The sequence below is a fragment of the Pyrus communis genome, chromosome 16, assembly GCF_963583255.1.
Source record: "Pyrus communis chromosome 16, drPyrComm1.1, whole genome shotgun sequence".
Classification (NCBI taxonomy): Eukaryota; Viridiplantae; Streptophyta; class Magnoliopsida; order Rosales; family Rosaceae; genus Pyrus; species Pyrus communis.
Genome location: NC_084818.1, coordinates 16,303,234 through 16,311,189, shown reverse-complemented (window position 1 = coordinate 16,311,189; position 7,956 = coordinate 16,303,234).

The following is a 7,956-nucleotide window of genomic DNA, read 5'->3' as shown; positions in this document are numbered from 1 at the left end:
CATTCAAAGGCAGCAGCAGAGGCAAGCAGATGTGAGTTGACAAACTTTGTTTTTGTTAATCACATTCAAAGGTAGCGACCATGGCGGAAGTGCAGAAGCAGCCAGATCTTGAGGCAGAGTGTAAGGCGTCGAGTTTGAAGACCGGCTAGTCGTTTGACAGCGGTCAATGAAGCTCTTCGTTGATTTTGATCATGGTGGCCAGAGTGAGGAGCTTGAGGTTTGTTGGCAGCTTGAGGAGACAGAGGAAGAAGCTCCACCATCACCATTGAGCACAAGCAAGGAGTACAGCCACTGAGCACGAGTACCGAGCACAACCACCAAGCACATCCACAGCAGTGAGTTCCCATACTTCTTTTGCTCCATAATTTCATTTTGTCGCTGAATATCTTCTTCCCGTTTTTTGGGCTCTCTTTGTCTTCTGCTCAACAAGAAAATCAACAGCACTAGATACATCTTGATTGCTCATCCGCAATGCCCTTTTAGAATCTCGTTCTTTAAATCCCATGCTCATAACAGGTGATAGAGCTTCATCTGGCACTTGTAGCTTGGTGAATTTTTCTTGTGCAGAAGTCAGTACCTTCCTTGATTTATCGTACTGGCCACTATGATACGCAACCACCCCTTCCAGTAGCTCCAGTCTCAAATATAGTGCAAGCTCTGGATAGCGACCTCCCTGAAGGAGTCTGACACGAGAAGAGTCCTTTCCATGAGCTCTCTCAATACCTTTTCTGGCTTTTACAAGGCGAACTCCTGCCACTGCAAGCCAGCTGATATCTCGGAGCATGAAATAGCACCAAACCATATCGATTTGGAGTATAGGAGGATTGTCAACAAGCTCAATAACCTTCGGGTCACAAAGAGAGAAAGCCTCCTCTCCCATGGTAAGCACTAAAGAATATTGTTTTGATCACTGATCTTTCTCCTATATCAATTCTGCAATGGCAGCATGGTTTTATATACAAATTGCATATACACGCATGCATTAAACAATATTAAAGGTGGCAGATAAATAATAATAAAGGTGGCAGAAACCATGTGATTGTCTGGCTGGGATTATTCCTTCTGTTGTCCAGGTTGTACAGCAGATAGTTGAGTCCAGGTTGTACAGCAGGTAGTTGAGATAATGGACTGTGTTGTTATGATCCTTTCGGTTGCAGATTGCAGCGGGAAGGTTGTGGTTGAATTGGTGATTTATCCAAAATAGGTTTATCACACCCCCGCAAGCTGACAGGGCGTTGACGAACAGGAAGCTTGGAGATAAGATAATGGAAGCGAACAGATGACAAACCTTTGGTTAAAAAATCGGCAATTTGGTCTGTGGTAGCCACATAACCAACTTCGATTTCCTTGCGAATGACCTTGTCCCGGATGTAGTGATAATCCACTTCAACATGGCGCATGCGAGCTTGATAAACGAGATTGGAAGCAACAGCAATGGCGCTGATATTATCACACCAAAGACGAGGTGGCTGTAATGGAAGATATAGATCACGGAATAGATTGCGAAACCATGAGAGATGGGCAGAAGTATAGGCAAGTTGACCATACTCCGCCTCTGTGCTAGACCGTGACACTCCACGTTGCTTTTTCGAACTCCAGGAAATTAAATTATCGCCAAGAAATATGCAGTGACCGCCAGTGGAACGACGGTTATCAGGGTCGCCAGCGTAGTCAGCATCAGCGAAGGCAGTTAGAGTGAGAGGACTGGGTTTGTAAATTAAGCCATGATCATGTGTGCCTTTCAAATACCGTAATATGCGTTTGACTGCAGCCCAATGTGCAGTAGTTGGAGAGTGCATGTACTGACATACTTGGTTGACAGCGTAAGCAATATCAGGACGGGTAAAGAGAAGGTATTGAAGGGCACCTACAACACTGCGAAAAGAAGATCCATCGGAGAGGGGCTCACCATCATATAAACTCAAGCGTTTACCACTGGGAACTGGCGTTGAGATGGGCTTGGCGTCAGCCATATTAGTTTTCTGTAGAAGCTCCAAAATGTACTTGGATTGAGTGAGATAGAAGGCAGAAGGCGTCCGGGAAACCTCCATCCCCAAGAAGTAGTGTAAGGGCCCAAGATCTTTCATTGCAAAATGAGTACCAAGCTGCGTGATAAACTGAGACAAGTGAGCATTGGTGTTCCCTGTGATTAAAATGTCATCCACATAGATGAGAAGATAAAGGATTGTTGAGCCATCAAAATAGGTGAAGAGAGACGAGTCAGCTTGGGAAGCAGTGAAGCCCAACTCTTCTAGTTTCTGGGAAAAACATTGAAACCAAGCACGAGGTGCTTGTTTCAAACCGTATAGGGACCTTCGAAGTCGACACACATGAGAAGGAAACTGTGGATCAATGAACCCTGCAGGTTGGCGCATATAAACTTCCTCATTCAAGGTGCCATGAAGGAAGGCATTTTGAACATCAAGCTGGCGGATAGGCCACTGAAAGTGAAGAGCAATAGAGAGAATGAGCCGAATGGTGGCATGGGTGACCACCGGACTGAAGGTTTCGCAGAAATCAATGTCTTCTTGCTGATGAAAGCCATTTGCAACTAGTCTAGCTTTAAAACGCTCGATGGAACCATCAGAGTTCTTTTTTATGCGATACACCCATTTATTTGGTAACACATTCATAGAAGACTTGTAGGGTACCAAAGTCCAAGTGCCTGTACGCTGTAAAGCGTTAAATTCATCTGCCATTGCTTGGCGCCATTGGGGAGACTTATTGGCCTGGGAGAAACATGTGGGCTCAACCAAAGTATTAGTAACAGTAGTGATGCAAGCATATCGGGGATTTGGTTTTCGAATTCCTTGTTGACCACGCGTGATCATGGGATGAGTGGATGGAACAGTGTGAGAAGTGGTGTTGGCAGGTTCAATATTCACGTGAGTAGTGGGAGTTGGTGGGTGAGAATGGGAGTCTGGGGTAGAGGATGGAAGGATAGTATGGGAGGCCGGGGTAGGGAGCAGTAAGGAGTGGGAAAGAGAAGGGGTAGGGTGCAGGGGAGAGGGTGAGGTTACGACAAGGGAAGGAGGTGTCCGTGGGGTCGAACGTTGTGGGGTGTACTGGAAGGTATCAATGGGCAGGACATGGTCCAACTGACTAGGTTTTGACAAGGTCGGAGTAGCAAGGTCTGTATAGGGAAAACTCTTTTCATTGAAAATGACATGACGAGACAGAAAAGACTTGCCAGTGGTAGGATCATAACATTTATAACCTTGATAATTTAATGAGTATCCTAAGAAAATGCATTGTTTTGATCGAAACTTAAGTTTAGTATCAGTGTATGGACGTAAATAGGGAAAACAAGCACAACCAAATACTTTGAGAAAATCATACTGGGGTGATTTTGAAAACAGTTTTTGGAAAGGGGAGACGCCATTCAAGATTTTGGTGGGAAGACGATTAATGAGATAATTTGCAGTGTGAAAAGCGTCATCCCAGAAAGTGTGAGGAAGAGACGCATGAGCAAGTAAAGTTAAGCCAATTTCAACAAGATGACGATGTCTACGTTCTGCGAGACCGTTTTGCTCGGGATGATGAGGACAACTGAGTCTATGATGAATGCCATGTTGAGAGAAAAGGTGTTTAAAAGAGGAATTGACAAACTCTCCTCCACCATCAGATTGAAAAAATTTAATTTTGGTGTTGAACATATTTTCTGCAAGCTTTTTAAAATGAACAAAGGTTTGAAAAACATCAGATTTTAACTTTAAAGGATAGAGCCATGCATAACGAGAAAAATCATCCACAAAAACAACATAATACTTGTAACCATTAATTGAATAAGAAGGAGAAATCCATACATCGGAATGTATTAATTCCAAAGGACACGATGACTGGGAAGAAGATAAATTAAATGGCAACTTATGACTTTTGCCAAGGGGACAGGATGAACAAAAGTCGTAGGTTGCATTACCAGTTAAAGGTAATTTATTTTGGGAAATTAGACGACGTAAAACAGAAATTGCAGGGTGACCTAACCTAGAATGCCAAATAGCATCCGACACTCTAACACCAACAAATGCAGAGACTCCATGGTTGACCACAGAAGAACTTGAAAATGGATAAAAACCATTTTTACTCCGGCCGTGCAAAAGCATCTTCCCCGTTTGAAGGTCCTGAACACGGTAGGAATTGGGATATAAGGTCAGTGAACAATGGTTGTCTTTGGTAAATTGATTGATGGAAATAACATTAGTAGAAGCATTAGGGCAGTGAAGGGTGTTGGGAAGGGTAAATGAGTGATTGGGTGTGTGAAGAAAAGAAGTGCCAACATGAGAAATGTGCAAACCTGATCCATCCACCACGCCATTAACATTGTCAGTGCCATTGTAGGGACGAGGATTCGAAACCTGATGTAAATCATTGGTGATATGTGCATTGGCTCCAGAGTCAAAAAGCCAGTTTTGAATGCCAGAGGGAGAGGCAGATGCCGGAGACGGTGCAGCAGCAACATAAGCTTGGAGACGTGGAGCAGGAACACGTCCTTCATAGGCCATATTAAGGCGATTGAAACAATCGATTGCAGAATGGCCGTGACGACGACATATTTGGCATTGGATACGGCCACCAGATTGGGTTGGAGAAGGAGGAGCACCAAGAACGCCATCATGGGGTTGTCGGGGTGGAGTAGCATAGTGGTCTTGGCCTTGAGGACGAGGAGGAAACTGGCCACGGCTGCCATTGAAGTGACCACGGCCTCCGCGAGGAGCACCGCGACCACGGGAAGAGCCTGAACGACCTCTTCCAGCAACAAGGGCAGTGGGCCCAGTTTCAAACATAGTATGAAGCTTTTGACGTCTCTCTGCACCAAGAAGAAGAGCCTCCAAGGCACTGTAATTGATGGCCTCATCCCGTGCTTGTGCAGAAGCAACAGTACTCTCATAAGCAGGCCCAACATTATTTAAAATAATGGCAACAAGATCAGAGTCAGTCACAAGAGAACCAGAGAGGGAGAGAGTGTCAGCAAGACAATTAATACGATCAAAAAACTCAGCAATAGAGGAATCACCACGATGGGTATTCATAAGCTCACTACGCAATTGGAGGAGGCGGCCAGTAGACTGAGAAGCATACCTGTCACGTAAACAAGTCCATGCAGAAAGAGAACTGGTCTTACCAATAAGAGAGGCAAGAACTGTGGGATGAACCGAACTGTTGATCCAAGAGAGAACCATAGCATCGTGCTGAATCCATGCATCAAAGTCAGGATTGGTTTTATCAGTGAGTTGGCCAGCATCGTCCTTTAAGAAGGCAGGAGGACATGAGTTGGTTCCATCGACAAAAGACACCAGATTCCTGCTGCGAAGCAAGGGCAACATCTGGGCATGCCATAGGGGATAGTTGGTACGATCCAACTTGATAGTCAGAAAGTTGAAAGCATTTGGAAGAGAGGGATGGGAGGGACTTGAACTGGACGCCATGGGAGAGGAAGAAAAAAAAAAATAAAGCTTTTGGTCGTTTAGACTGTCAGCTCTGAGATACCATAAAGAATATTGTTTTGATCACTGATCTTTCTCCTATATCAATGCTGCAATGGCAGCATGGTTTTATATACAAATTGCATATATACGCATGCATTAAACAATATTAAAGGTGGCAGATAAACAATAATAAAGGTGGCAGAAACCATGTGATTGTCTGGCTGGGATTATTCCTTCTGTTGTCCAGGTTGTACAGCAGATAGTTGAGTCCAGGTTGTACAGCAGGTAGTTGAGATAATGGACTGTGTTGTTATGATCCTTTCGGTTGCAGATTGCAGCGGGAAGGTTGTGGTTGAATTGGTGATTTATCCAAAATAGGTTTATCAAGCACTTCCAACGCGTCTTTGTAATTTTGTCTTTGAATTAGTTGCTTTGCATTCGTATGAAGCATCAGGCCCATCATAATTGCCCTCTGATCAGTCTCGGATCCCAACTCTACTTTCTTTCCACTTTGATCTTCAAGAACTATATTGAAGTCTTTAATTGGCAATGATCCATCTGCATGTCTCTTGGCCAATGCAGTGGCAGCTGCCTTGACTCAAGTCAATCTTCGAGAGCGTTCCTCCTCAGCCATCAACTCCTCCTTCAACGACTTACTCTCCTCCACGCACACCCGACTGGCAAGAATCTTGGCGTTGTTTTTGATACCCACAGGGTCAGCATCATCCTCAGGCTGTTGACGGGAACTGGCCAGGACTTAGCAACAACCTGTGGGTTGGGGGCCAGAGACAAAGTGGAGCTCCTGAATGGCTATGCTCATGGGCACCAGATGTTTAGAGCAAGGCAGAATGAAGCTAACTTTTCGGGTGTGGATTCAGAATCTGAACGGCAAAATTTAACATCTAGAGGCTTGCCGGTACATGAATCACAGAGAGGAAGTGGCCCTGAGCATAAGAGTAATTCGGTGAGATTAGAAGCTTCAGAATCCCCAATTGGTTTTGATTTTTTTCGGTGGTCAAGAGCACATGAATGGTCCACATCCCGGCATGATGCAGTCTTTGCCTAGGCAGCAATCAGGGATTAGTGACATGCAGCAGTTACAGCGACAGGTTATGTTCTCACAAATTCAAGAATTTCAAAGGCAGCAACAACTTCAGCAACTAGAAAGGCAACAGGTTTTTTGCAAATCAGGCTTCCTCCATTACAAAACAGGCTGCTGGTAACCACTCACCAGCTCTGATCAATGGTGTTCCCATCAATGAGCCATCTAACAATCAATGGCCACCTGATCTTCTGGCTGGTAACACAAACTGGCTACAGCGTGGTGCTTCTCCTGTTATTCAGGGTGCCTCTAGTGGACATGCATTGACCCCTGAACAAGCCCACACACTACGCATGATGGGTTTTGTTCCTCAACATGCTGATCAATCTCTGTATGGGGTTTCAGTTACTAGCACAAGTGGCTCAACAGGTTCATATCCTCATGTTCAAATGGATAGATCGGCAATGCAGCAGATGTCGGCAAGTAATAATTCCTTTCCAGGTAATCAATATTCTGCATTTCCAGATCAGGTTAGCATGCAAGATGGATCTCGGATTTCTAGACAGGATTTTCAAGGCAGGAGTATGCGTGGGCCTATTGCTGCTGGAGGTTGAATTGAAGAATTGGACCGTGCCCATGTTGAGAGACGAAGTTGCAAAGCGATCAAACTGCGACCGCAATTCGATCAATCTGATTTGTGCCGGGAGGGTCTTGAAAGACGGCGGCGGCGATGAGATCGAGGAGAACTTCTCAAGACACCCAACTCCCCATGAGGAGGTACGGGTCTCGCAAGTGATGATGATGAATCGAACGGCGCGGCAACAGCAGAGGCAGCGGAGGTGAAGAGAAAGATGGGTAGAGGGACGGCAGCTTTTGGGACTTCAAGTCTTTCGAAGAAGCCAAGGTTCTGATGGCCTCGTCGGCTGTCTCGACCCTGTAGTCATCTTCGTCGACAATGGCCTTCACCAGCCTCTCCAGCTGCTTCTTTATCTCCACGGCCTTCGCCTTCTCCGCCGCCGTGGACGCATCGGCGTCGGTCACAGTTCCCTCCCCGGAGACGAAACCTTTCCTGGCCATTTGCGGAAGAAAGAAGAAAAATTGAGATCAGGGGTTGCTGTTGCTCTGATTATTCGTCTCAGATGAATGGGACGTCGAGAATTGTAGACCGCTGCTGCAGCTGCATCGTCTCGTCTGTCAGAGGAAGGCGAGAGAGACACAGAGAGAGATGCTCTGTTTTCCTGGATTTCTTTTTGTTTTGGTTTCTGTGTGCGACTGACTGAGAGGAGAAAGAGCTGGGCCTGGATTTGGGCTGCTCCTTTTTTGTGGACTTCAGCTTCCGTTTCTTTGAGTTGGCATGGGTCTTAAGTGTAGGCAAACCCACTTTAACATGTATATATATATATATATATATATATACATTTATTTTTTATTATTTTATTTTATTTTTTTTTTTTTATTTTTTTTTTTTTTGAGTAGAGAATAAATATA